Here is a 27,523-nt window from a genome sequence, read left to right as displayed (position 1 = left end):
CATTTGAGATGGGTGGGTATTTAACGATGGCCAAGATCACACTGTAAGCAATGCATAGCTCCAGTCACGGAATTTCCATCTTAATTTTCAGGTCAGCTCTCTAAGATATATTTGGGGCAACATGATGACTGTGCAGTGGTTTTTCTCTGGTGGTTCTGTGTAGATCGAGGGATGTTTCAGGAGATAAACAAGGAGACAAACAAGTGTTACCACAGATACCTGAATTTGTTTTCTCTCATCAGAAAGATACTCACTGAACACTGGTTCTTTTTCTCTCACTGGTCCCTACCAAAGGCACTGACGTGCATGCTCACCTAATTCTCACATCAAACTTCTGAAAATTTAAAATTAAAAAAAGATTTAATTCACTACTTCATTGCACCATTCTGTCTCTTTCTGTTCTTGTCTTTACATTTCCTGCTTCCCTGCAGAGTAGATGATGAAGTTGCCTCACCTCAGCCTTATCTGCCAGGGGAAATGTTGAAATTTGCTATTTTGGTGGACCTAACACTTCAGATGTAGATTAGTTTCATTGGTTTTCTTCTTCAGACCCAAAGGGAGATCAAAAGCCTTAACTAAGATCACCCAGCAATTGGGGAGCTATGGCAGGAAATATAATTCATAGCTACTGTATCCTACGAACACAAAATATGGGAAAATGAAGGATCCTCCTCATTATCCTCAACTCCAGTAAGTCACTAGCTTAAAAGGTTAGAAATAATTATAATGAGAAGAATTTTTAAAACAAGGTTGAAGTGTGAAAGTGGAATTGGGTTTATTGTGTTTTCATAATATTTAGATGGGGAGAGGGAAAAGGGATGGTCCAGTAATCTACCCTGAGTCCAATTTAACCAAAATGTCCACACTTCTACAAACCCACTTTTCCTTTTCTCTACCAGGCATGAGAAACACACAAACCAGAAGTATGGAGTTGGCCTGAATACCCTGCCCCCTTTCCTTGTCCTTCGTATCTCATCAATTTTTTCCCCCAATGTACTCATGTTCGGTTTTAAGTTTACTTCCCAAACACACACATACACACACACACACACACACACACACACACACACACACACACACACACACACACACACACACACACACACACACACACACACCCTATCCATCTATCATGTCAAAACTATGGACACCAAAGGGGAATTTTGACCCAGAGAAAGGGTATTTTATATATTTAGAGTGTTGTTACAATTACATAATCAAGAATAACAGTTTGTATGTTTTCAACTTAAGACGTTTTCATTAAAGACACCCACGCCTACGAGTAAATGAAAGTGAACCTGTTTTTCCACGAAGATGTTTGAAATTCTTTCGACTTGCATTTTGCATTGGAGACACAGGTTCAATCCACACTTTGGGGTGAAGACCCCCATAATCAAGTTGTGGAATCTCATTTGAACTGACAACCAAGAATCCTACCCAAGGAAAATAAAAATTTGAATTTTCTCCTTGTTCTTCAGGACTGATGAATGTAAGGAACCCATACAGCATAACTTATGTTTCCTACATAGTAAATACTCCAGAGCTACACTGAAATCCAGTGTTGGGCTGCTTCCGATTTATGGTGAGGAACCATCAATGGCCAGAAAGCACACTACCTGATTCATAGCCCATTTCCAGGCGTGGTGCAAATGGTCTTGTGTCCACACCCACGTGTACTTTCACACTGTCAATTGAGAGTGGTGAGTCAGGAGCTAGAACTTTGCAGCCAACTTGCCAGCAAGAATGACGCTCTCAGAAACTCAGCAGCTTTTATTGGTATAGAAGTTTTAGCCTTACAGACCATGGGTTGGTCTGAGACAGAAGCAAGCCCTGTCGTTGTCTCAGGATCCTTAATGCAAGAGTGGTTCACCATGGAAAGTGCACTTATGACAGAGCTGTAACAGAATGTGACATCACCCCTGCACCTGAACCTCTATGCCTGGAAACACCAGACCACACGGAACAGGCTTTTGTCAACATGTGAAGGCCTCTGTTCATTTGAAGAAGAGCCTCAGGACCTTGGAAGTGTGGGCGGAGCCTGAGGGAATGGTAACATCTACCTGTCACTTTTGAATTCTCAGAATACAACTATAAATACCCTCAGGGCTTATGGGGCAAAGTGTGTGTAAGTTAATGACTGTATTGTTTGTGGATCTAAAGCAAAGCACATGAATCAGATCTCATCCGTGTGTGTGCTAATAAGGCTCAGACACATTTCCCTAGAATCTGCACAGTCTCAGAGCTGAAGGGGCCATCACCAAGCCAGGAAGACTGCTGCATGGTGTGCAAACAGCACTCATCTTAAGCTTAGAAGACAAAGGTTGGGACTCCCACTTTACCACTATCCACAAGCCATTTTCCCCTTCTGTACTCACTTTCCTATGGAGAGAGAGGATTGAATTTGTCAACTTTCAAAATTCTTTCTGGTGTGGAATTTTGTAGCTCTAAGTCACTAAGTCCAGCCATGCTAGTAATGCTACAATATTCTAGGCTAGCGGACTTCTATGTTTGCTCCTCCATCCTCAGGGGAAACTGACTGTAATCCAAGTCTTTTCCATTTTTTTAATTCTGTTTTTATTTATTCAATCATCTCCATTCAGCAAATATTTAGTCAAATGCAAGGCACTGTGCAAGATATTTTGTACCCAACTAAAAATTCTCCAAAGCCTGGCATATATGTTATTTTCTTTGTTCTCATAATAACCTCGTGAGTGTAGGCAAGTCAGACATGCCTATTCCCACTTTAATAATGAGAATATTACTAGGAACTGGTGAGATTAAATGATTTAGCAATGATTATATGTCTAAAAATTATGAGAGATGGGGGCAGTAACCACATCTTTTGTCTCTTGGACTAATTTCTGATCCAATATTCCGAACACTCTCAACAGAAAAATATTTTGCATTTTTAATTGAACATTATTCAATATAGAATACTCTCCAAAAACTCTCAATTGAGAGTATGAGTCAGGAGTCATAACTTTGCAGTAAACTTGCCAACAAGAATGATGCTTTTAGAAATTCAGCAGATTTTATTAGCACAGAAGTTTAAAATATCTATTTTATCTTCGCAAAAACCCCACAAAGCTCTATGATATGGCTCAACCAACATGACCAAACCTGAGGTAAAGACTTGAGGTGGTGTTATGGTAAACTCAGCTACCGTCAGCCACAAACTCAGCTGAATTCTCACAGGCTGAAAATGAAGACTATCAATCATTTAGTTTCTAAAATATGTCAGGCAGCCACTGTGCTATTTTCTCTTTTTTAAAAAATTGAATTATAGTCAATTTACAATGCTGTGTTAGTTTCAGGTATGAGCAAAGTGACACAGTTATACATACATATGTCTACTTTTTTCAGATTCTTTTCCCTCATAGGTTGTTACAAAACATTGAGTATAGGTCCCTGTTCCAGTAGGACCTTCTTGGTTACCTATTTTATATATAGTAGTGTGTATGTGTTAATCCCAACCTCCTAATTTATCCCTCCCTCCCTTCCCCCTTTTGTAACCATAAGTTTGTTTTCTATGTCTTAACATATATCTTTTTTAATGCCTACAGTAACCCTGCAAAGTAGGTTTTATCATTTGACAGATGAGAAAAAAATCGAGGTTCAGTTAATTAATATGCACAAGGTCACAGAGTTAATAACTGACTGGAATAAAACTCAAACACAGGAAGGTCTGGCTGCAAAATCCAAGCTCTTCCCAGAGTTTGTAGGGAGATTCTATGATTCCAAATTGAGCAATTAGTTTGACAGCTATCCTTCAAGAGGCAATGAGTCTACAGATATAGAGAACAGACTTGTGGTTGTCAAGGGGAAGAAGGAGGGGGAGGGATGAACTGGGAGTTTGGGATTAGCAGATGCAAACTATTATATATAGAATGGATAAATAACAAGGTCCTACTGTATAGCACAGGGAACTATATTCAATATCCTGTGATAAACCATAATGGAAAAGAATATGAAAAAGAATATATATGTATAACTGAATCACTTTGCCATACAGCAGAAATTAACACAACATTGTAAATCAACTTTACCTCAATCAAATAAATTTAAAAAAAGAAAATAATAACTGTTAACCTCAAAAAAAAAAGAGGCAGTGATCTGAAGAGTTACCTAACTATGTTACATCTGGATTGGAAGTGTGAAGAGGTGAAATTTGGGGAAGAAGCACATTCAGAAATAGGATAATCAAACAAGTTGGGTGATGAGAACTCAAGGATAAGTAAATCCTTATGCAGTCTTGTAGAAAGAAGCTATCCAGCTAGCAGTGGTCGGTATCCTTTCTTAAATGTATCACACAGCCTCCTATACTGGCAAACTCTTCTTCAGCAAAATGGTACCAGCCAATTACATTTTCAAGAGTTCAGTGCTTGAGGCTAGAAGTTTCCTAACTGTGTTAGTCAGGATGATTAAGTTATGCTGCAGGAAGAAATTAACCCTCAAAATCTCAGTAGCCCAACCACAAAGTTTTATTTCTAACTGTGCGAAGTCTGCTGCAGATCCAATGTCCCTCCAGGACAACTCTCCCCCAGGAGGTAGTTCAGGCTCCAACCTATTTCTCCAACTTCTACAGCACACATGACTTCCAGGTTGCCAGAGCAAAGAAAGAGAAAGCCACAGGGTCAAGTGCTGTCCCTTAAGTGCTTCAACCCAGAGGTCACATATGCAACTTCTGCTCACAGCCCATTTTTCAGAACTAGTCACATGACCTCACCTGGCAAAAGGGGGTTGAGATATTTGGGGAGCACATGTGTTTTCTGGAAGCTGTAAATATCTCTGCCAAAGTACTTTTCAAGGCCAGTAAATCTCGTCTTCGGCCATAATGAAAAATGGATTTTTTTCCTTCATTTTTTCCCCTTCACCCCTTACCCTTCTCCAGCCCTGGAAGGCTGAACCATGCACACTGCATCAAATGCTCACCTGCCCTGTGACTTCCTCTTCTGTCTGACCAATAGGGAGCACCTGCAAGAGAGGAGAGTGAGGTCAAGAGAACGATTCCTTTTTATTTCTGTGGCATCAACAGGAGTAGGGCTGAGATTCTACCATTCTCCACTTCAGCTCTGTGTGTCTGAGTTCCAGAAGACACTCCCACCCCTCATCTCTTTGGGGAGACCAAAAACCTACTCTCATGAAGCTGAAAGTATTATGACATTTCTTTTGCTTTCCCCACACTCTGCCCACGCCTTTATGAGCTGTCTCTCTGCTCAACTCTAGCTGCCCAATTCAAGTATTCCTTTTGTTTCCTGCTGAGATTCTGACTGATACAAGGAAACTCTGAGAAAGGATTATACATTTTAACTGTTGAGAAGAACCATTAGTACGCTTTATTATACTTATCACTTGAATTAGATGTTTGTTAACCTTTAATAGAATCTACTTATAATAACCTCATAAATTGGTGTTCTTTCTCCATTTCCATCCATCCTCACCATCATCAGAAAATTGGGTTTTTTTTCATCTACGTGTGTCTTTATAAATCTTCTAGTGGCTTCCCATTACCATAGAAATACACCAATGATGTCCATCTGCATGGATGAATGTGACCTTCTTTACTCAGTCTTCCAACTTAAATAGTAACCTCTTCTGGAATCACCCTCACAGACACAACCGGAAATAATGTTTTACCAGCTATCTGGGCATTTCTAAGCCCAGTCATGTTGGTACATAAAATGAACTACCACAGACCCACACCTTGTCAGCTTGGCATCAGTACTTATCTCCTTAAACCATACCTATTCGCCAAATAAAAACAGTAAAAAGGTCACAATTCTGGAGGGGAGGTGCAAGATGGCGGAAGAGTAAGATGCGGAGATCACCTTCCTTCCCACAGATACAGTAGAAATACATCTACACGTGGAACTGCTCCTACAGAACACCCACTGAACTCTGGCAGAAGACGTCAGACCTCCCAAAAGGCAAGAAAATCCCCACGTACTTGGGTAGGGCAAAAGAAAAAAGAAATAACAGAGACAAAAGAATAGGGACGGGACCTGCGCCAGCGGGAGGGAGCTGTGAAGGAGGAAAGGTTTCCACGCACTAGGAGCCCCTTCACGGGCGGAGACTGCGGGTAGCAGAGGGGGGAAGCTTCGGAGCTGCGGAGGAGAGCGCAGCCACAGGGGTGCAGAGGGCAAAGCGGAGAGACTCCCGCACGGAGGATTGGTGCCAACCAGCACTCACCAGCCCGAGAGGCTTGTCTGCTCCCCCGCCGGGGCGGGCGGGGCTGGGAGCTGAGGCTCGGGCTTCGGTCGCATCGCAGGGAGAGGACTGGGGTTGGCGGCGTGAACACAGCCTGAAGGGGTTAGTGCACCACAGCTAGCCGGGAGGGAGTCCGGGAAAAGGTCTGCAGCTGCCGAAGAGGCAAGAGACTTTTTCTTGCCGCTTTGTTTCATGGCGCGCAAGGAGAGGGGATTCAGAGCGCCACCTAAACGAACTCCAGAAACAGGCGCGAGCCGCGGCTATCAGTGCGGATCCCACAGCAACAGGGGCGCAGAGGGAAAAGCGGAGAGATTCCCACACAGAGGCTCGGCGCCGAGCAGCGCTCACCAGCCCGAGAGGCTTGTCTGTTCAGCCGCTGGGGCGGGCGGGGCTGGGAGCTGAGGCTCGGGCTTCGGTGCTAGCCGGGAGGGAGTCCGGGAAAAAGGATGCAGCTGCCGAAGAGGAAAGAGACTTTTTCTTGCCGCTTTGTTTCGTGGCGCGCGAGGAGAGGGGATTCAGAGCGCCGCCTAAACGAGCTCCAGAGACAGGCGTGAGCCGGGATTATCAGCGCGGACCCCAGAGACGGGCAGGAGACGCTAAGGCTGCTGCTGCCGCCACCAAGAAGCCTGTGTGCGAGCACAGGTCACTCTCCACACCGCACCTCCCGGGAGTCGGTGCAGCCCGCCACGGCCAGGCTCCCGTCATCCAGGGACAACTTCGCCGGGAGAACGCACGGCGCGCCTCACGCTGCTGCAACGTCACGACGCCTCTGACGCCGCAGGCGCGCCCCGCCTCCTCCGTACCGCTCCCTCCCCCCGGCCTGAGTGAGCCAGAGCCCCCGAAGCAGCTGCTCCTTTAACCCCGTCCTGTCTGGGCGGGGAACAGATGCCCTCAGGCGACCTACATGCAGCGGCGGGTCCAAATCCAAAGCTGAACCCCGGGAGCTGTACGAACAAAGAAGAGAAAGGGAAATCCCTCCCAGCAGCCTCAGGAGCAGCGGATTAAAGCTCCACAAACAACTTGATGTGCCTGCATCTGTTGAATACCTGAATAGACAACGAATCATCCCAAATTCAAGAGGTGGACTTTGGGAGCAGGATATATTAATTTTTCCCCTTTTCCTTTTTTTGTGAGTATACAGGTGTATGCTTCTGGGTGAGATTTTGTCTGTATAGCTTTGCTTTCACCATTAGTCCTAGGGTTAGGTCCATCCGTGTTTTTTTTTTTTTTTAACTTACAAAATTTTTTTTTCCTAATAAATGTTTTCTTAATAATTTTTTCCTTATTTTCTTTTTTTTTTTTTTTAAAGTGACCTTTTTTTTTTTTTTTAAATTATTTATTTATTTATTTATTTAATTTATTTATGGCTGTGTTGGGTCTTCGTTTCTGCGCGAGGGCCTTCTCCAGTTGCGGCAAGTGGGGGCCACTCTTCATCACAGCGCGCGGGCCTCTCACTATGGCAGCCTCTCTTGTTGCGGAGCACAGGCTCCGGACGCGCAGGCTCAGCAATTGTGGCTCACGGGACCAGTTGCTCCGCGGCATGTGGGATCTTCCCGGACCGGGGCTCGAACCCGTGTGCCCTGCATTGGCAGGCAGACTCTCAACCACTGCGCCACCAGGGAAGCCCTTCCTTATTTTCTATTTTTAGAAATTAAAAAAAATTTTTTAATAAGTTTTTCATATTTTTTATTTTAAAAAATTAAAAAAAATTTTTTTTTCTGAATACATTTATTCTTAATAATTTTTTTTCTTATTTTTTATTATAATAGCTTTATTTTATTTTATTTTATCCTCTTTCTTTCTATTTTTTTCTCCCTTTTATTCTGAGCCGTGTGGATGAAAGGCTCTTGGTGCTCCAGCCAGGCATCAGGGCTGTGCCTCTGAGGTGGGAGAGCCAACTTCAGGACACTGGTCCACAAGAGACCTCCCAGCTCCACGTAATACCAAACAGCGAAAATCTCTCAGAGATCTCCATCTCAACATCAAGACCCAGATTCACTCAACGATCAGCAAGCTACAGTGCTGGACACCCTATGCCAAACAACTAGCAAGACAGGAACACAGCCCCATCCATTAGCAGAGAGGCTGCCTAAAATCATAATAAGGCCACAGACACCCCAAAACACACCACCAGACGTGGACGTGCCCACCAGAAAGACAAGATCCAACCTCATCCACCAGAACACAGGCACTAGTCCCCTCCACCAGGAAGCCTACACAACCCACTGAACCAACCTTAGCCACTGGGGACAGATACCAAAAACAACAGGAACTACGAACCTGCAGCCTGTGAAAAGGAGACCCCAAACACAGTAAGATAAGCAAAATGAGAAGACAAAAAAACACACAGCAGGTGAAGGAGCAGGGTCAAAACACACCAGACCTAACAAATGAAGAGGAAATAGGCAGTCTACCTGAAAAAGAATTCAGAATAATGATAGTAAAGATGATCCAAAATCTTGGAAATAGAATAGACAAAATGCAAGAAACATTTAACAAGGATGTAGAAGAACTAAAGAGGAACCAAGCAACGATGAAAAACACAATAAATGAAATTAAAAATACTCTAGACGGGATTAATAGCAGAATAACTGAGGCAGAAGAACGGATAAGTGACCTGGAAGATAAAATAGTGGAAATAACTACTGCAGAGCAGAATAAAGAAAAAAGAATGAAAAGAACTGAGGACAGTCTCAGAGACCTCTGGGACAACATTAAACGCACCAACATTCGAATTATAGGGGTCCCAGAAGAAGAAGAGAAAAAGAAAGGGACTGAGAAAATATTTGAAGAGATTATAGTTGAAAACTTCCCTAATATGGGAAAAGAAGTAGTTAATCAAGTCCTGGAAGCACAGAGAGTCCCATACAGGATAAATCCAAGGAGAAACACGCCAAGACACATATTAATCAAACTATCAAAAATTAAATATAAAGAAAACATATTAAAAGCAGCAAGGGAAAACAACAAATAACACACAAGGGAATCCCCATAAGGTTAACAGCTGATCTTTCAGCAGAAACTCTGCAAGCCAGAAGGGAGTGGCAGGATATACTTAAAGTCATGAAGGAGAAAAACCTACAACCAAGGTTACTCTACCCAGCAAGGATCTCATTCAGATTTGATGGAGAAATTAAAACCTTTACAGACAAGCAAAAGCTGAGAGAGTTCAGCAGCACCAAACCAGCTTTACAACAAATGCTAAAGGAACTTCTCTAGGCAAGAAACACAAGAGAAGGAAAACACCTACAATAACAAATACAAAATATCTAAGAAAATGGGAATAGGAACATACATATCGATAATTACCTTGAATGTAAATGGATTAAATGCTCCCACCAAAAGACACAGACTGGCTGAATGGATACAAAAGCAAGATCCATATATATGCTGTCTACAAGAGACCCACTACAGACCTAGAGACACATACAGACTGAAAGTGAGGGGATGGAAAAAGATATTCCATGCAAATGGAAATCAAAACAAAGCTGGAGTAGCAATTCTCATATCAGACAAAATAGACTTTAAAATAAAGACTATTACAAGAGACAAAGAAGGACACTATATAATGATCAAGGGATCGATCCAAGAGGAAAGTATAACAATTGTAAATATTTATGCACCCAACATAGGAGCACCTCAATACATAAGGCAAATGCTAATAGCCATAAAAGGGGAAATAGACAGTAACACAATCATAGTAGGGGACTTTAACACCCCACTTTCACCAATGGACAGATCATCCAAAATGAAAATAAATAAGGAAACACAAGCTTTAAATGATACATTAAACAAGATGGACTTAATTGATATCTATAGGACATTCCACCCAAAAACAACAGAATACACATTTTTCTCAAGTGCTCATGGAACATTCTCCAGGATAGATCATATCTTGGGTCACAAATCAAGCCTTGGTAAATTTAAGAAAACTGAAATCGTATCAAGTATCTTTTCCGACCACAACGCTATGAGACTAGATATCAATTACAGGAAAAGATCTGTAAAAAATACAAACACATGGAGGCTACACAATACACTACTTAATAACGAAGTGATCACTGAAGAAATCAAAGGGGAAATCAAAAAATACCTAGAAACAAATGACAATGGAGACACGACGATCCAAAACCTATGGGATGCAGCAAAAGCAGTGCTAAGAGGGAAGTTTATAGCAATACAAGCCTACATCAAGAAACAGGAAACATCTCGAATAAACAACCTAACCTTGCACCTAAAGCAATTAGAGAAAGAAGAGCAAAAAAACCCCAAAGCTAGCAGAAGGAAAGAAATCATAAAGATCAGATCAGAAATAAAAGAAAAAGAAATGAAGGAAACAATAGCAAAAATCAATGAAACTAAAAGCTGGTTCTTCGAGAAGATAAACAAAATTGATAAACCATTAGCCAGACTCATCAAGAGAAAACGGGAGAAGACTCAAATGAATAGAATTAGAAATGAAAAAGGAGAAGTAACCACTGACACTGCAGAAATACAAACGATTATGAGAGATTACTACAAGCAACTCTATGCCAATAAAATGGACAACCTGGAAGAAATGGATAGATTCTTAGAAATGCACAACCTACCGAGACTGAACCAGGAAGAAATAGAAAATATGAACAGACCAATCACAAGCACTGAAATTGAAACTGTGATTAAAAATCTTCCAACAAACAAAAGCCCAGGACCAGATGGCTTCACAGGGGAATTCTATCAAACATTTAGAGAAGAGCTAACACCTATCCTTCTCAAACTCTTCCAAAATATTGCAGAGGGAGGAACACTCCCCAACTCATTCTACGAGGCCACCATCACCCTGATACCAAAACCAGACAAAGATGTCACAAAGAAAGAAAACTACAGGTCAACATCACTGATGAACATAGATGCAAAAATCCTCAACAAAATACTAGCAAACAGAATCCAACAGCACATTAAAAGGATTATACACCATGATCAAGTGGGGTTTATTCCAGGAATGCAAGGATTCTTCAATATACGCAAATCAATCAACGTGATACATCATATTAACAAACTGAAGGAGAAAAACTGTATGATCATCTCAATAGATGCAGAGAAAGCTTTCGACAAAATTCAACACCCATTTATGATAAAAGCCCTGCAGAAAGTAGGCATAGAGGGAACTTTCCTCAACATAATAAAGGCCATATATGACAAACCCACAGCCAACATTGTCCTCAATGGTGAAAAACTGAAACCATTTCCACTAAGATCAGGAACAAGACAAGGTTGCCCACTCTCACCACTATTATTCAACATAGTTTTGGAAGTGTTAGCCACAGCAATCAGAGAAGAAAAAGAAATAAAAGGAATCCAAATCAGAAAAGAAGAAGTAAAGCTGTCACTGTTTGCAGATGACATGATATTATACATAGAGAATCCTAAAACTGCCACCAGAAAACTACTAGAGCTAATCAATGAATTTGGTAAAGTAGCAGGATACAAAATTAATGCACAGAAATCTCTTGCATTCCTATATACTAATGATGAAAAATCTGAAAGTGAAATTAAGAAAACACTCCCGTTTACCACTGCAACAAAAAGAATAAAATATCTAGGAATAAACCTACCTAAGGAGACAAAAGACCTGTATGCAGAAAATTACAGGACACTGATGAAAGAAATTAAAGATGATACAAACAGATGGAGAGATATACCATGTTCTTGGATTGGAAGAATCAACATTGTGAAAATGACTCTACTACCCAAAGCAATCTACAGATTCAATGCAATCCCTATCAAACTACCAATGGCATTTTTCACAGAACTAGAACAAAAAATTTCACAATTTGTATGGAGACACAAAAGACCCCGAATAGCCAAAGCAATTTTGAGAACGAAAAATGGAGCTGGAGGAGTCAGGCTCCCTGACTTCAGACTATATTACAAAGCTACAGTAATCAAGACAGTTTGGTACTGGCACAAAAACAGAAATATAGATCAATGGAACAGGATAGAAAGCCCAGAGATAAACCCACGCACATATGGTCACCTTATCTTTGATAAAGGAGGCAAGCATATACAGTGGAGAAAAGACAGCCTCTTCAATAAGTGGTGCTGGGAAAATTGGACAGCTACATGTAAAAGTATGAAATTAGAACACTCCCTGACACCATACACAAAAATAAACTCAAAATGGATTAAAGACCTAAGTGTAAAGCCAGACACTATCAACTCTTAGAGGAAAACATAGGCAGAACACTCTATGACATAAATCACAGCAAGATCCTTTTTGACCCAGCTCCTAGAGAAATGGAAATAAAAACACAAATAAACAAATGGGACCTAATGAAACTTAAAAGCTTTTGCACAGCAAAGGAAACCATAAACAAGACGAAAAGACAACCCTCAGAATGGGAGAAAATATTTGCAAATGAAGCAACTGACAAAGTATTAATCTCCAAGATTTACAAGCAGCTCATGCAGCTCAATAACAAAAAAACAAACAACCCAATCCAAAAATGGGCAGAAGACCTAAATAGACATTTCTCCAAAGAAGATATACAGATGGCCAACAGACACATGAAAGAATGCTCAACATCATTAATCATTAGAGAAATGCAAATCAAAACTACAATGAGGTATCATCTCACACCGGTCAGAATGGCCATCATCAAAAAATCTACAAGCAATAAATGCTGGAGAGGGTGTAGAGAAAAGGGAACACTCTTGCACTGTTGGTGAGAATGTAAATTGATACAGCCACTATGGAGAACAGTATGGAGGTTCCTTAAAAAACTACAAATAGAACTACCATACGACCCAGCAATCCCACTACTGGGCATATACCCTGAGAAAACCATAGTTCAAAAAGAGTCATGTACCAAAATGTTCATTGCAGCTCTATTTACAATAGCCAGGACATGGAAGCAACCTAAGTGTCCATCATCGGATGAATGGATAAAGAAGATGTGGCACATATATACAATGGAATATTACTCAGCCATAAAAAGAAATGAAATGGAGGTATTTGTAATGAGGTGGATGGAGTTAGAGTCTGTCATACAGAGTGAAGTAAGTCAGAAAGAGAAAAACAAATACAGTATGCTAACACATATATATGGAATCTAAGGAAAAAAAAACAAAAAGGGGATCATGAAGAACCTAGTGGCAAGATGGGAATAAAGACACAGACCTACTAAAGAATGGACTTGCTGATATGGGGAGGGGGAGGGGTGAGATGTGACAGGGTGAGAGAGTGTCATGGACATATATACACTACCAAATGTAAAATAGATAGCTAGTGGGAAGCAGCCGCATAGCACAGGGAGACCAGCTCAGTGCTTTGTGACCGTCTTGGGGGGTGGGATGGGGAGGGTGGGAGGGAGGGAGATGCAGGAGGGAGGAGATATGGGAACGTGTGTATATGTGTAGCTGATTCACTTTGTTATAAAGCAGAAACTAACACACCATTGTGAAGCAATTATACTTCAATAAAGATCTTTAAAAAAAAAAAAAAAGTCACAATTCTGCCTAACACGAGGCAACTATCCTGTACACAACTAAAAGCACACAGATCCCTTCCAGAAGAGGCCATCTACTTGAACGACATTTACTTTTTCTTAATATCTCAAAACTTAAGTATTATGGTGTAAAATTAACAGCATTTAAATACTAATATAAAGTCATCTTATGCTACATGATAAAAAATGAGAGGAAAGAAAACAAATACATTTGCTTAATATATGTGTGTGTATATATATACACACACAAACACATTGATAACAAAATAAGAGGAAATACTCATGACAATTACAATCTTCATTTGTGTAATTGGTCTCACGCTCCTAACTTGTATTTATAACTCTTTTCTTCTTCTATCCATTCTGTATTGCCTTTTGCCTTTAACAAGCACTTCAGCTGGTCATGGTTCTTTACCTGGTGTGGTGACCCAGACCTTCATTCCTGAAGGGTCTGGGCCATTAGTAGTCCTGCCTGGATTGGGTTGTTGTAGTTTTTCATTGGCCTTAGTCACAGGACTTGGTGAGCCCTATGGATAATTCCAAGCATACTCTTCCTTACCCCCATTGTGAGTAGCTGTCCAATTTCCCCCAGTAGTCTGGATCAATCACCCCAGCCAACTCCTTTCTTTGTCTGTTGATTCAGAAGAATGAGGAGCCCAAAGTGGCTGGGGGGCCATCTTAACTTCTAGTTCAATGGAATCACTGTTGTGTCTCCCGGTGAAAGCATTCCTCTCTCTGGAACTAAGACCTCTAGACCAGCAGGGCATAAAGTCATAAGAACAAGAAACTAAAATTTGGCTAGTGGGTCACTAAGGATAATCGTACATGGTGTCCCTCCCATTTCAACCCTTCATTTCCTAGACCGGTGAATTCTGGCTATTAGAGAAACAGCCCCAGATACTGCACACTGTTACCAGAGCACACTCTGTTATACCTTATGATGGATTTAGCTGTTTTCATGTATGTTTGTCCTCATTAGATTTGAAAAAAAAAAAAAAAAACCTGAACACAAGAATTTCATTTTAAGCATCTTTTAATCTCCTTTGATACTTACATGGTGCCTGGAACACCTTAAGTGTTAAGTAATGGAATACTGAGTGAATGGGTGTCTACAGCAGGAGAAAGTATCCACTGCTCCCATAATCAAAAGGTTACATGGAGGGAGGAAGGGAACTGGAGGGAAGTGGTCAAAAGGTACAAACTTCCAGTTATAAGATAAATAAATACTAGGGATATAATGTACAACATGATGACTGTAGTTAACTTGCTGTATGATATGTAGGAAAGTTGTTTAGAGAGTAGACTCTAAGAGTTCTCATTACCAGGAGAACTTTTTCTTTTTTTTTATTGTATCTACATGGATGATAGAGGTTAACTAAACCTATTGTAATCATTTTACAATACATGTAAATCAAACCATTAGGCTGCACACCTTAAACGTATACAGTGATGCATGTCAATTATTTGTCAATAAAACTGGGAAAGTGAAAGTAACATGCTCGTGGGTCCTAAAGGTACATGAAGAAACTGATGTCATTTGATTGTTCAGGAATCTGAGGGAGAGACAGAGAAAAAGGTAGAAATTTTATGTCTTCAACACATAATGTTGCCTGTGTGAAACCAATAACCAGCTCTTCCCATCTACATCAAGGAGACAACAGAAGCCTATATTTGCACAGAAGGAAAAATAATGTATATTAATGTTGTGAAATAACCCCAAGACATTGTGGAGTGGTGTGAGCTGGAATCCATCAGTTAGGGAACAGTGGGTGACACTGGGGGATGTTCCAATATGTTTAAGCACTCATCACATTGTTTCCATTATTAGCTTCATCAATAATAACCACACTATTTTCCCTCCATGGAAATAGTTCTTTAGGGTTTTTGATGCACTTTCACATCCACTTCTTCCTTTAAATGAGAACAATCTCATACCTTAAGTAACTTGTTCTGATGTAGGGAAACAAATAGAAAATATCATAAAAATAAGATCTCAATCAAGTGCTCTCTGGCTTAAAACAGTTCATGTAATAGAAAATGGGCAGTGGGCAAAATTTGGAGCCTCTTGTCTATTCCACTTTTGATTTATTTGTGGCAGTGAAAGGCATTCATCTTCTGAACAAAAAAAATATTTTTTGAAAAAAAATGCAAACACCTCTTCTTTGCTTCAGCCAATTCAGTTGAAGCCAAAGGAATAAACGTTCCTGAGGGAAAAACCAATACACACAATATGGAGGATGTAGATTATTAATAAAGTCACTTACCTGGCTCAGATTTGAATTCATTTAAAACTTTCTTATTTTTCCCACTGAAAATCCATTTGTAAAAAATTATTTTTCTCCTTTCTCCTTCCCAATGACTATACCCAGGTTAAAAGGAATAAATAGATAAGAGAAAGGTGCTGTGGATCATATAACAGGAAAAAACCTTGAGCTATTACCTAAGGTTGTTTTCCATTCTTCTCTCTTGTACTCATCACCTTATGCACTTTCCGCTTTTTTTTTACTGCCATTCTACCAGTAGTAATAATTTTATACCTTATTCTGCAGAAAGCAGTTGATTCAGCTCAAATCCAAGGGTCAAATTCACGGCATTAAATTTGAAAATCTGCCCTGAAAACCCCTATCAGTGATAAAAGTATCAAAAGTCAAATCTTTTGAACACATAAACCAACGTTTTGAGAGGCAGGAGAAAGAAAATAGAAAAGAGTGCATCATGATCTAATAACAATTTTCCCACTCAGAGCAAGATAAAATCTGACCACAGGTAAGAAGAGATGAATCAGAGAAATGTGACTGGAATTTCAGTACCTCTATGATAAAGAACTTCACAATTTGCAAAAACGTCCAGGGAGAGATAAGAGACCAGAATCCCCAGGGGAAACTTAAAATCCACCTGCTAGAGGTAATGAAGGGACAATCCAGAGCGACAGAATGACTGCCTAGCTTTCCAATGGTATAGTCCGGGGGAGCTGCAAGACTTAAAAAGAAACCCACTATTGACACGTGAGCTATAAATTAGCCATTATTGGCAGTCAATGACAGTTCCGTATACAGGGCCCAAAGCAAGCCCAAACCCAACGAACAGAAGTGGTGGTTATCTAGAGAGTTCATGAAGTCCCCACCCCATCCTGAAGATTCCACCCATCTTTCCCTTTGCCCAACAACTAGACTTCCCTGGCAGTTAGCTAGTTCAAAGCCCTCTCTCCACATGGACACATTTTATCAGAGAATCCATGAAGCAGCAACTATCTTCAGCAGCGGGAACCCAGAAACATCTGGTTTGCATCTCAAGCTGTCTGTCTTGCTAACTTATTAATAACAGAGGGAGAGAACTAAAAAAACTGGATAAAAAGTTATCAGCTCCTCTTCTTTCCTTCCTAGCATCTTTCCGATGGCCTTGATTGATGCCAGATTGCCTGGCAAGGAATGGAAGTGCTATTTTTAGTTGGCTCTTAATCTGAGGGACTTTTATTTCTGCTTGTGAACCTTTATAAATATTTAAGAGAAAGGAAAAGCATGAATGGAGGAACATGTGGTCTCACAGATATCCATCAAAGCTGTCTGTAGAATCATAGATACGTATGTGTGTGGAGATGGAGAGCTGTCTGGAGGTACAGAACTGTGTGTGGATGAATAAAAGAAAACTCTCAAAGCCTTGGAGAGAACTTCAAAGTTAAGAGGAAATCAAGGCTAATAAGGTGCATATTTTGGGCTCCTTATTCAGCTGCCTTCAGCACCTTCAGTCATAGACCAGGCGTGCTTACCTTCTTCCTCCTGAGAAACCTGAAAGCCTGAGTGTGAGAGGAAGTCAAAGAGTTGGGTTCAAGTTTGGGTTCGCAAATGAAAATCAAAATTGAAGTGCTGCACGGACACGTAAACATTATGTGTTTGCGTGGACGAGCGAAGCATTTCACCCACTGGGTCTCAGGATCCCCGCATGTAAAATGAGGGTAGGGCTAACTTCCAAATCTAAATTTGTGCTTGTAAAGAAGCCCTCTTCCTTCTCATGACCTTTATCCAAATTGTTTCCTTCATTTCAGAGAAATCTCAAATGTTCTGCCTTTTGTTTTCTTGTATGGCACATTGAAAAGTCAAATCAACAGGCATTTCCTGAGTGTCTGCTACACAAAAAAACCCAGTCTTGGCCAGTGGTAGAAAGGAAGCTCAGGGAAGGATGGTGTTCTCTGGTAGAAGAATTAATGGGCGAGGTTCTCTTCAGGTCCCTCAGGTACAACTTCAAAAGGCAGCAGCTTCCTTCCAGAGAGAACGTCCATCATATTCTTTTCCTCGGGGGAAGAGTTCCAGTGGATCCAAGTTTTAATCAAGATCTCACCTATCGTTTCCATCTCAACAAAACCACCATTGCATACCTGCAGGGCCAGAAGGGAGAGTCAGGCCAGCCACACATCCATCCCATGAATTGTTCAATAATATTGATTGAGCACCTACTAAGCTAAGTACTGACTGTAACATCAAAGGATCAGCAGTCACAGTTGCCGCTGTTGTGGAAGTTACAATCCAGTTAGGAATACAGGCTTTAAGAAATCATTACAAACTTGAGAGGCACACGCAGAGTGCCACCGCATGGCAGCCCATAAAAGGGGTTCTAACCGTTGGCCACAGGCAATTCTTCAAAAGCATCACAAGTATCTGAAACCAGCCCAGGAAATTCCTCCAGACTTGCCATCCTCTCCTATAGCTACTTCGAACTTCTTGTCGGTCCTGTTGGCTTAGTTTTGCGTCTTGGGCCCCTTCTTTCGTCCACTCCGTGGTCATGTATTCTGGCTGCAGACCAGTCACCATGGTTCTCACCTGTCATTCCTTGAAGATGCTGGTTCCAGGCCTCCACCCTCTCCACAATTCAGGTGAGTGCTAGCATAACCGTATATCCTGCCGTTCCACCAGCCCAGCTCTGTGACACCGCCAGTCTCAGCCATTTGACCTCCCAGCCCTGAGTCACCCATGGAAGAAGGCAGCACAGGCAGTGAAGAACCTGTAAGTGGTGTGAAATGAAGGGTGTGGACTCGACCCTTCGAGGATCGGCTTTTAAATGCCTGACACAGACTGGTACAAAACTCTCTGCTCACGTGGACAGAATGTCAATAATCTTCTGTGGGTATGAAGTGCTAAGAGGACAAATGGAAGAGAGAGATGAGTTGTGTGAAACTTCGTGGGACTCCTCAGAAACACAGAATAAACTCGGACTTCCTTTTATTGAGACTATTAAAGCAGTGACAGTTTGCCCCCGTATCTCTTGCTGCTTGATGGGCTTTTAGCCCAAACTGCAGGTTCACACCTAGGCGCTCTTCCCCTCCAACTCCTACTCCCTGCCCATTCAGCAAATCCCTACATTTCTAGCAACATTGTGCACATGTCACTCCCCTTGGGAATTCTTCCCTGACCACCGCCAGCCAAAGGAACAGCTCATTTCCCAGCAACATTTCTCCTCTAGCACTTTATACTTTTATTGGCATGAATTCAATCCTTCAACAGAGATTTATTGGGCCCCTACCACACTGCAGGTCCTAAGATGGGTTTTGGCAGGATGCTCTCCTCCACCAGGGTGAACAACTTGGGAAAGAAACCATGTCTTTCCTCTTGGACTAGTGTACATACCTCGTACATATTAGGCACTCAATATATGCCTGGCCAACCAATGGGATACTGCAAATTATTTTTCGAAGGGCCTGAGGGACATGAATTGGCAGAAAAAAGACCTGAATTGACGTCTAGGGAATTAGACTCTGTGAGCAAGATGGAACTAAATTTGATTAGATGAGTCTCTTGCAACATCATAATTCCATTCCAAAGTAGAAGTCTCCACTTTAGGACAGCTAAGCTCTCGTTTCTAAGCTTCCCTCAGGGACTCCAGAAAGGGATGTAATCTATTCCATAGGCCATGTCCTCTTTCCCCTTTTGGCCTCTGATTCTTAGCATTGCAGAAATATTACTCCCAGAAATAAACTGACCTTTTGAAGAGTAACTGAAATCATGCATTCCAGCTGAGGACAAGGAACTTGATGTTTAACAAGAATATAAGTTTCTGTGCCAACATAATGAAGTCGTTGGCTACTACTATGTTCTCTCAGTTTTGGAATAAACATAAATGTGGTTCCCAAACACTTATTTTAATAAAAACACTTGGTGTTTTCTCTGCCTACCTTAGGAAAATGTTATTGAAGGTCCAGGTGGTGCTTAAACTCTCCTTTATATCCCACTTTGAGAGCCATTAAGATGATAGAGTGTTCATTTCAGAACTGTGACCCCCTCCAATGACTTGTGTCTTCTGAGATAGATTTGGAGGTGAGTGCATGTGATACAAATTTAATTCCATGATGATAAATGTAGAAGGGGAAACACAGAGTTCTTTGCTTTGAGTCAAATTGATTCTTTAATCGCTAATGAAAACAGCAATGAATATTGGCACAGTGCCTGACAGTTTACTAAACTGTACTTACTGGTGTCTTATATAATCCTCCCCAGAAAGGAAGGAGGTGTTTTCATTGTTACTATCATCATCTGTATCTTACAGATACAGAAACTAAAATTTGGAAACATTATATGATTTGTCAAAGGACAAATGTAAAACAAGTTTGTAAACATGCATGGAGGCAGAAGGAGTCTGGCTCCAGCCAGACAGAACTTGGTTTGATTCTTGGATCCTCTACTTACTTACTAGTTTTGTGGTCTTTAACCATAATATTACAACAAATATTTATTTAGTGCTCACCATGTGCCAGTCAATGTTCTAAGCACTTGGCATGTCTTGTATTACTGAATCTTCGTAAGAGCTTATGAAGTGAAATTCCATCATTATGCCCACTGATGACTGAGGAAACCAAGACACCAAGGGATGAGAAACTCACCCAGAATTTTCTAACTGATAAGTGGGGGGAAAAAAACCATGATCTGAACCCAAGCAATCTGCCCCCAGAGTCTAGGCTCCTAATTGCTAGGAAATACTTTTTCCTGCCAAGTGAGTTTCTCTCTCTTAGCCTCAACCTTCTCCTCTATAAAAGAGAGGTAATGTCCCTATTGCTCAGTATGGTTACAAAAATTAGAAATAATGTACATCTAGTATCTAGTCAAATTCTTGAAATATAGGGAACCTTTAATAAGTTTTCAGATTTTCCTCACCCACATGATATTTTTTCATAATATGCTATGCCAGAACTTCTTATCCTGAACCCATAAATGGGTTCATAAATGAACTACAGAGAAAAAACAGTCCCTTTGAAATAGCATCCAAAGTTCCCTCTCCATCGTGTGTGTGTGTGTGTGTGCGTGTGTGTGTAAGTATGCATGCATTTTTCTGGGAAAACTATCTATAGTTTTCATCAGACTTAAAAATAGGCATGCTCTCCACCAAAACACAGTAGCACCACTGTCGAATAACCATGAAAAAATTCATACATGCTCTGCATCTATTTTTCCACGTGGAAAATTTAAATAATTTCTCCAGTCAACATCCTCAATAGAAACACATTTGCCACTTCTACTTACTGCTATCCAACTTTTAAGCACAGGTTATAACAGAATCCATTTCTTTAGATGGTGTAATAGAGTTTGAGGGTTTGAGAAAAGGAGTTTTGCTGTGTCTTTGCCTTCCATACTGTCCACTGGCTCCATTTGGTGGAGACAAGTTTTCATAAGCACATGTGAGTGTGTGTAAACACACAGGCCCTCGGAGTAAGTGATTGCCGTGAGACAGGCTAAAAGCCTGGTCTCAATTTGCTGTCCTCCACTTATCCGAAAGCAACGTGCATGTTTTTCCTGTTCCCTAATTAATCTCATCCTAGCAGACAGCAGACTACCACAAGCAACTTTACATCTCACGACATTTGGCCACCACGTGGCATGCTGGTGAGTCCTTGTGGCACCTGGCTTTGTTTGTCCCCAGACCAGGGCCCTCACCAACCCACCAGAGACCGTGCCCCGTTGGGCTCTGCCAGGCTGATGAGAAGTGGGTGTCAGTGGCCCTGCAGCCAAAGAGCCTCAGTTGGAATGGACAGAGGCAGGGAGTCCAAAACCTCACACAGTCAGAGGACAGCAGAGGCATCTGACGCTAATTTTTATGAGATTTCCAGAAAGTTCAAACCAACCCCGTCCTATTTTTAGTGGAGAAGTTGGTGGTGTGATTACAAAGGGCCTTATTTAATAAATCACCTACTCGGAGAATTTGAGAGTAAACAAATGATATAAACAGTGTGAAACTGTGATCACTCCTCCTGTTTTACACTTGCTTTCTCACCTTTTCTGGTCTTCTATTCCTGCTTCTCTGTCACCACTTCTGCCATTTCCTTCAGCTAGTTCTTTGAGAAAAACGCTGGTTTATGAACTCAGTGAGTAGAACTAAATATTCCTGGACAAAATCAAACTATGACATCCCCTTGAGTAAATATTCAAGGGTTCTTATGAGAGTCCGGGGAAGTGGATACAGGCTCTTCTCCAAACTCTCTTGCTCATCCATACTTAGTTAGCACTTTGCGGTTTTGATGTTGTATGCATTTTAACGTTAAAATTATGATTGTTCAAATGTGTACAGCTCGATTTACCAGCGTCTCTGAAGTTATTGTAATCATCTGTAAGTTATGCAAAGGAGAATAAAATTGATGAGTATTCTTAAATGGTATAAAGCTTTAAAGATTTTAGACCCCCATCGTATTTTCTAATCCATGACCTAAGGTGTCATATTTTCACATACAACACCGCAAACTTTTAATAATCATTTAAGATCCAATATTAATCGAAGAAGTCAGTTAATAAACAAAGTTGACTCTTCTGAAATTCTAGATAACACTTAGTAGTGGTGAGAATAAAACTTCCAATTTCTGGTCTCCTTTATCTTCAAGAAACTCTCCCCAAATTTGCTTACCACACAAACTGCTGTTTCACCTCTCACCTGCCTTTCTCAGCCACATCTCTCACTCTCCACCCACACGTTCCCATACTCTTGTAACCAGGTTCTTCTTCTTTTTTTTTTTTTAAACATCTTTATTGGAGTATAATTGCTTTAAAATGGTGTGTTAGTTTCTGCTTTAAAACAAAGTGAATCAGTTATACATATACATATATCCCCATATCTCTTCCCTCTTGCATCTCCTCTCCCTCAGCACTCCCTCCCTATCCCACCTCTCTAGGTGGTCACAAAAGCACCAAGCTATCTCCCTGTGCTATGCGGCTGCTTCCCACTAGCTATCTATTTTACATTTGGTAGTGTACAAACAGATGGAGAGATATACCATGTTCTTGGATTGGAAGAATCAACATTGTGAAAATGACTACACAACCCAAAGCAATCTACAGATTCAATGCAATCCCTATCAAACTACCACTGGCATTTTTCACAGAACTAGAACAAAACATTTCACAATTTGTATGAAAACACAAAAGACCCCGAATAGCCAAAGCAATCTTGAGAAAGAAAAAAACGGAGCTGGAGGAATCAGGCTCCCTGACTTCAGACTATACTACAAAGCTACAGTAATCAAGACAGTATGGTACTGGCACAAAAACAGAAATATAGATCAATGGAACAAGATAGAAAGCCCAGAGATAAACCCATGCACATATGGTCACCTTATCTTTGATAAAGGAGGCAAGAATATACAATGGAGAAAAGACAGCCTCTTCAATAAGTGGTGCTGGGAAAACTGGACAGCTACATGTAAAAGAATGAAATTAGAACACTCCCTGACACCATACACAAAAATAAACTCATAATGGATTAAAGACCTAAATATAAGGCCAGACACTATCAAACTCTTAGAGGAAAACATAGGCAGAACACTCTATAACATAAATCACAGCAAGATCCTTTGTGACCCACCCCCTAGAGAAATGGAAATAAAAACAAAAATAAACAAATGGGACCCAATGAAACTTAAAAGCTTTTGCACAGCAAAGGAAACCATAAACAAGACGAAAAGACAACTCTCAGAATGGGAGAAAATATTTGCAAATGAAGCAACTGACAAAGGATTAATCTCCAAAATTTACAAGCAGCTCATGCAGCTCAATATCAGAAAAACAAACAACCCAATCCAAAAATGGGCAGAAGACCTAAATAGACATTTCTCCAGAGAAGATATACAGATTGCCAACAAACACATGAAAGAATGCTCAACATCATTAATCATTAAAGAAATGCAAACCACGTTCTTCTTTCATCACATATAGGAACTCGCTTCTTAAAAGTGACCAGAAATTAGAGTCACAGGTGTAGAAAACAAACTTATGGTTACCAGGGGGGAAAGAGGTGGGGGTAGAGATAAATGGGGAGATTAGGATTGACATATACACACTACTGTATATAAAATAGACAATTGATAAGGACCTACTGTAGAGCACAGGGAACCCTAGTCATTACTCTGTAATGACCCATATGGGAAAAGAATCTAAAAAAGAGGGGATATATGTGTATGTATAGCTGGTTCACTTTGCTGTACAGCAGAAACCAACACAACATTGTAAATGGTGTGGACATATATACACTACCAAATGTAAAATAGATAGCTAGTGAGAAGCAGCTGTATATCACAGGAAGATAAGCTCGGTGCCTTTTGACCACCTAGAGGGGTGGGATAGGGAGGGTGTGAGGGAGGGAGACGCAAGAGGGAAGAGATATGGGGATATATGTATATGTATAGCTGATTCACTTTGTTATAAAGCAGAAACTAACACACCATTGTAAAGCAATTATACTCCAATAAAGATGTTAAAAAAAAAAAAAAGTGACCTAACAATCTTCCAGTGCCCTTCCGATCTCAGGCCTCCTTCCCGGTTCGCCGCGTCTGGACAGAGGTGACTCCTCCCACCCTTCCTTTCACTCAGCAGGGCTGGTTGCCCTGCCAGGTATTTTGACTTTTCTATCAGCCCATTTTGTTGAAAGCTTTACCTTACTCTTCCCATCAAATGTACTCATAAGCCTCAGTTTCCGTTTATTCATTTACCCAGTAGTATTTATCAGGTACCCAATGTGTTAAGGCTGCTCCCCAGCCATGAGGCCAGCTGAGAATCTGAAAACCTCCCACCTACAAAACCCCTAGAAACATTGGCTAAATATCAAAGAAATTGCTGAAATAAGGGGAAATTCCCAGGAGACTCAAAGGTAGGAGGAAAATCAAAATCAGTATGCAGGGTGTTAAATCATCCTGCAGCAGTTTTCTCAAAACCAAACTCATATTTTGACCACCTCCTGCACAGCCTCTTTTGACGATGTCATAAAAACCTCAAACTCGACATGCTGAAAGAAAGAGCTAAACGTCTCTCTCCCCAAATGTCCCTTCTCATTGGTTCTCAGTCTAAGCAAATACAACCCCAAATCTTTCAGTCATTCATTCCCATAATTTCTGAGCACCCTTTACCTTCCTTCTGCCCAGGTTCTGCTATAACCTGGTATTCAGCAGACCTGAGAAGAGGCCTGGCATCCATATGTCTATAGGGTAAATTCCTATTAATCCTTCCCATTTAATGAGCCCATGTGGCTGGGCTTCTGCCTTGGTTATCTTATCCATTCTCCAAATCCTCTGATGAGACCAAAGCTCTTCTGTGCTAAGCAGGGACCCTGACACTGTCTAATTCTTACCAAACTCTTCCTTGGGGTCTTTTGTGCCAGAGTGACCTCAGTGATGCTGCCACGTCACTTTGAGCATCACACTTCCCTAAAGATCTCTACCAGTCACACTAAGCCTGCAACTTCAGATCCCCGGTCCATAGTCCTTAGCCTGAACACTGATGCCAGCAAATTTAGCAGCTTGAAAGATTGCTGCCTACACACATTTTCCTCAGTCCTAGAAGAGAAAAAGATATAGACCTTGTACACGTATTTCAACTTCAAAAAGTTCTCACCTCCCCCCTTTCCACCCAGTAGGCTTACGTCTCACTACGATTCAACAGCAGCACATTCTCATTGCACCTTTCCCCACCCCAAAGTAGGTTATCAGCAAGAAGTCATGGCAATTCATGATGGAGTACAAGGTCATGCTGTGACAAGCTAATATAGTGTACACACATCCACAACCTCCTTCAGTGTGGTCTGGTCAAGCAACTGAGGATTGCTTAATTATAATTAGCTCCCCTTACCTGTCTTTCAGGTCCTCCTCTTCCTCTTTCCTTTCTCTTTATTTTCGCACTGTGGTCAAAGGTGTGTTTTTCCATCACCGTCCCTTCTACCTCTTTAACAATGTACGCATCCTCACCTGTCCCAAGATGACTCTTGGAAAATCAATATTGCAAGTATGCCATAAAATCTACTCTAATATCCTGCTCTAAATAACCAATGGATGGAATGACTGATCTAAAGGCCAGCAACTAGTTGAAGACAGAGCAGAGATGATTCTAAATATGTAATCTCTCCCTTAAGCAAAAGGAAATTGATTGTATATTGAATTATACACACTTGATACTGACAGAATAGCTTACTATGCAGTTAACACAGTAGAGATGCTGGATGAATACCAGATGGAGTCATACTGTGGCTTCTGATCATAACTCCAGAGAACGAATGGACCCCAGTGTTTCTAAGCACCCTGGACAGTTCCTTTGCTCTCATGGTTTCTACCCCTTGCATCTTCCCATTTGGATACTACATAGGTTTTCAAATCATTTGTCAGAAAGTAACTCAGCTGTCATCTACCAAAACTCCTTTTCTGGGAGGTGAAGACACTGAGACCCAGGACTGAATTGCTTTGTTCAAGGTCACTGCAATCTCATCTGTAATAAAAAACCCTCAAGTCTCAAAAGTCCAATTCTGAAACCCTTCTCTACAACATATTGAGGTTCCCTAATTCCCTCTTAATAATCACTTGAAAAATAAGAGAAGTCAAGAAATTTAGGAGACTCTAAACGTATTTATTTGCCAAAGTTAACTTTCCTTTCTCACTCATCTTTGTAATCTGCAAGTGTGGTCTAGAAAAGGCATGTGTTATTATTTCCATGTTCTCCATACCTAGATGAGGTTAAAATTCATTTTCTGTCTTATTTATTTATACTTTTGTTTATTTTTCCCCCATGCCTCTGCAGATGGCTGGGATATTAAGTTGTCAGAAAACAAGTGTCTCCAAGAGGCATGACCTTTAAGAGATTATCTTATATGTACATAAGATATGGTTGATTTGAAATGCTCTTAACCTAATAATAAATCTTTGAACGCTAATTATGGCTTGATTCCCAGCACACGCTGGTATCAATAACCTCACTTTAAAATCACTAGGGTCTTTTGTTGCTGTTATTTTGTTGAAAGCTAACGCTGGAGATAATGTACCTGTAGGAGACTCTAAAATATAACATTTTTTATGTAGCATTATTTGCACCAATCCATTCTTTCCTCTCTGCATTGCCACCCCACTGACAACTTTTCAATCAGTTTCTATTAATGAATGTGAACACATCACATTTTAGGCTAGGCTAAGATAAAATACTATCAAAATAAATACATGTTTTCAACAGCCATCTTCACTTCCTCTCTCCCATATTTTCCTATTACAATAAAAGTTTTCTTCCTTTTCTTGAATGTTCTTGGTTTTGACATTTTCTTTTACTTACCGTATTTCTAAAATACCATTTTTTTAACCAATATAACTATTCTAGAATACATTTATTCTCAATGTTTATAATCTTATATATCACCCTCCTAGTTCACATTTCATCGTTTTGGATCAACTAAATTAAAAGCCTCCACCAACTTCCCAACCCCTATCCCCACCCCCAACTGGCCTTTCTTATATTCCACAGAACCAGAACTATCGCAGGAGTTCTTTCTGCTGCTAGAAAGAAGACTATAAAAACAGTGGATTTGACACAGTCATACATTTATTTTGTAACCCT

This window comes from Balaenoptera musculus, chromosome 8 (genome assembly GCF_009873245.2).
Source record: "Balaenoptera musculus isolate JJ_BM4_2016_0621 chromosome 8, mBalMus1.pri.v3, whole genome shotgun sequence".
Taxonomy (NCBI): Eukaryota; Metazoa; Chordata; class Mammalia; order Artiodactyla; family Balaenopteridae; genus Balaenoptera; species Balaenoptera musculus.
This window is presented reverse-complemented; position numbering follows the sequence as displayed.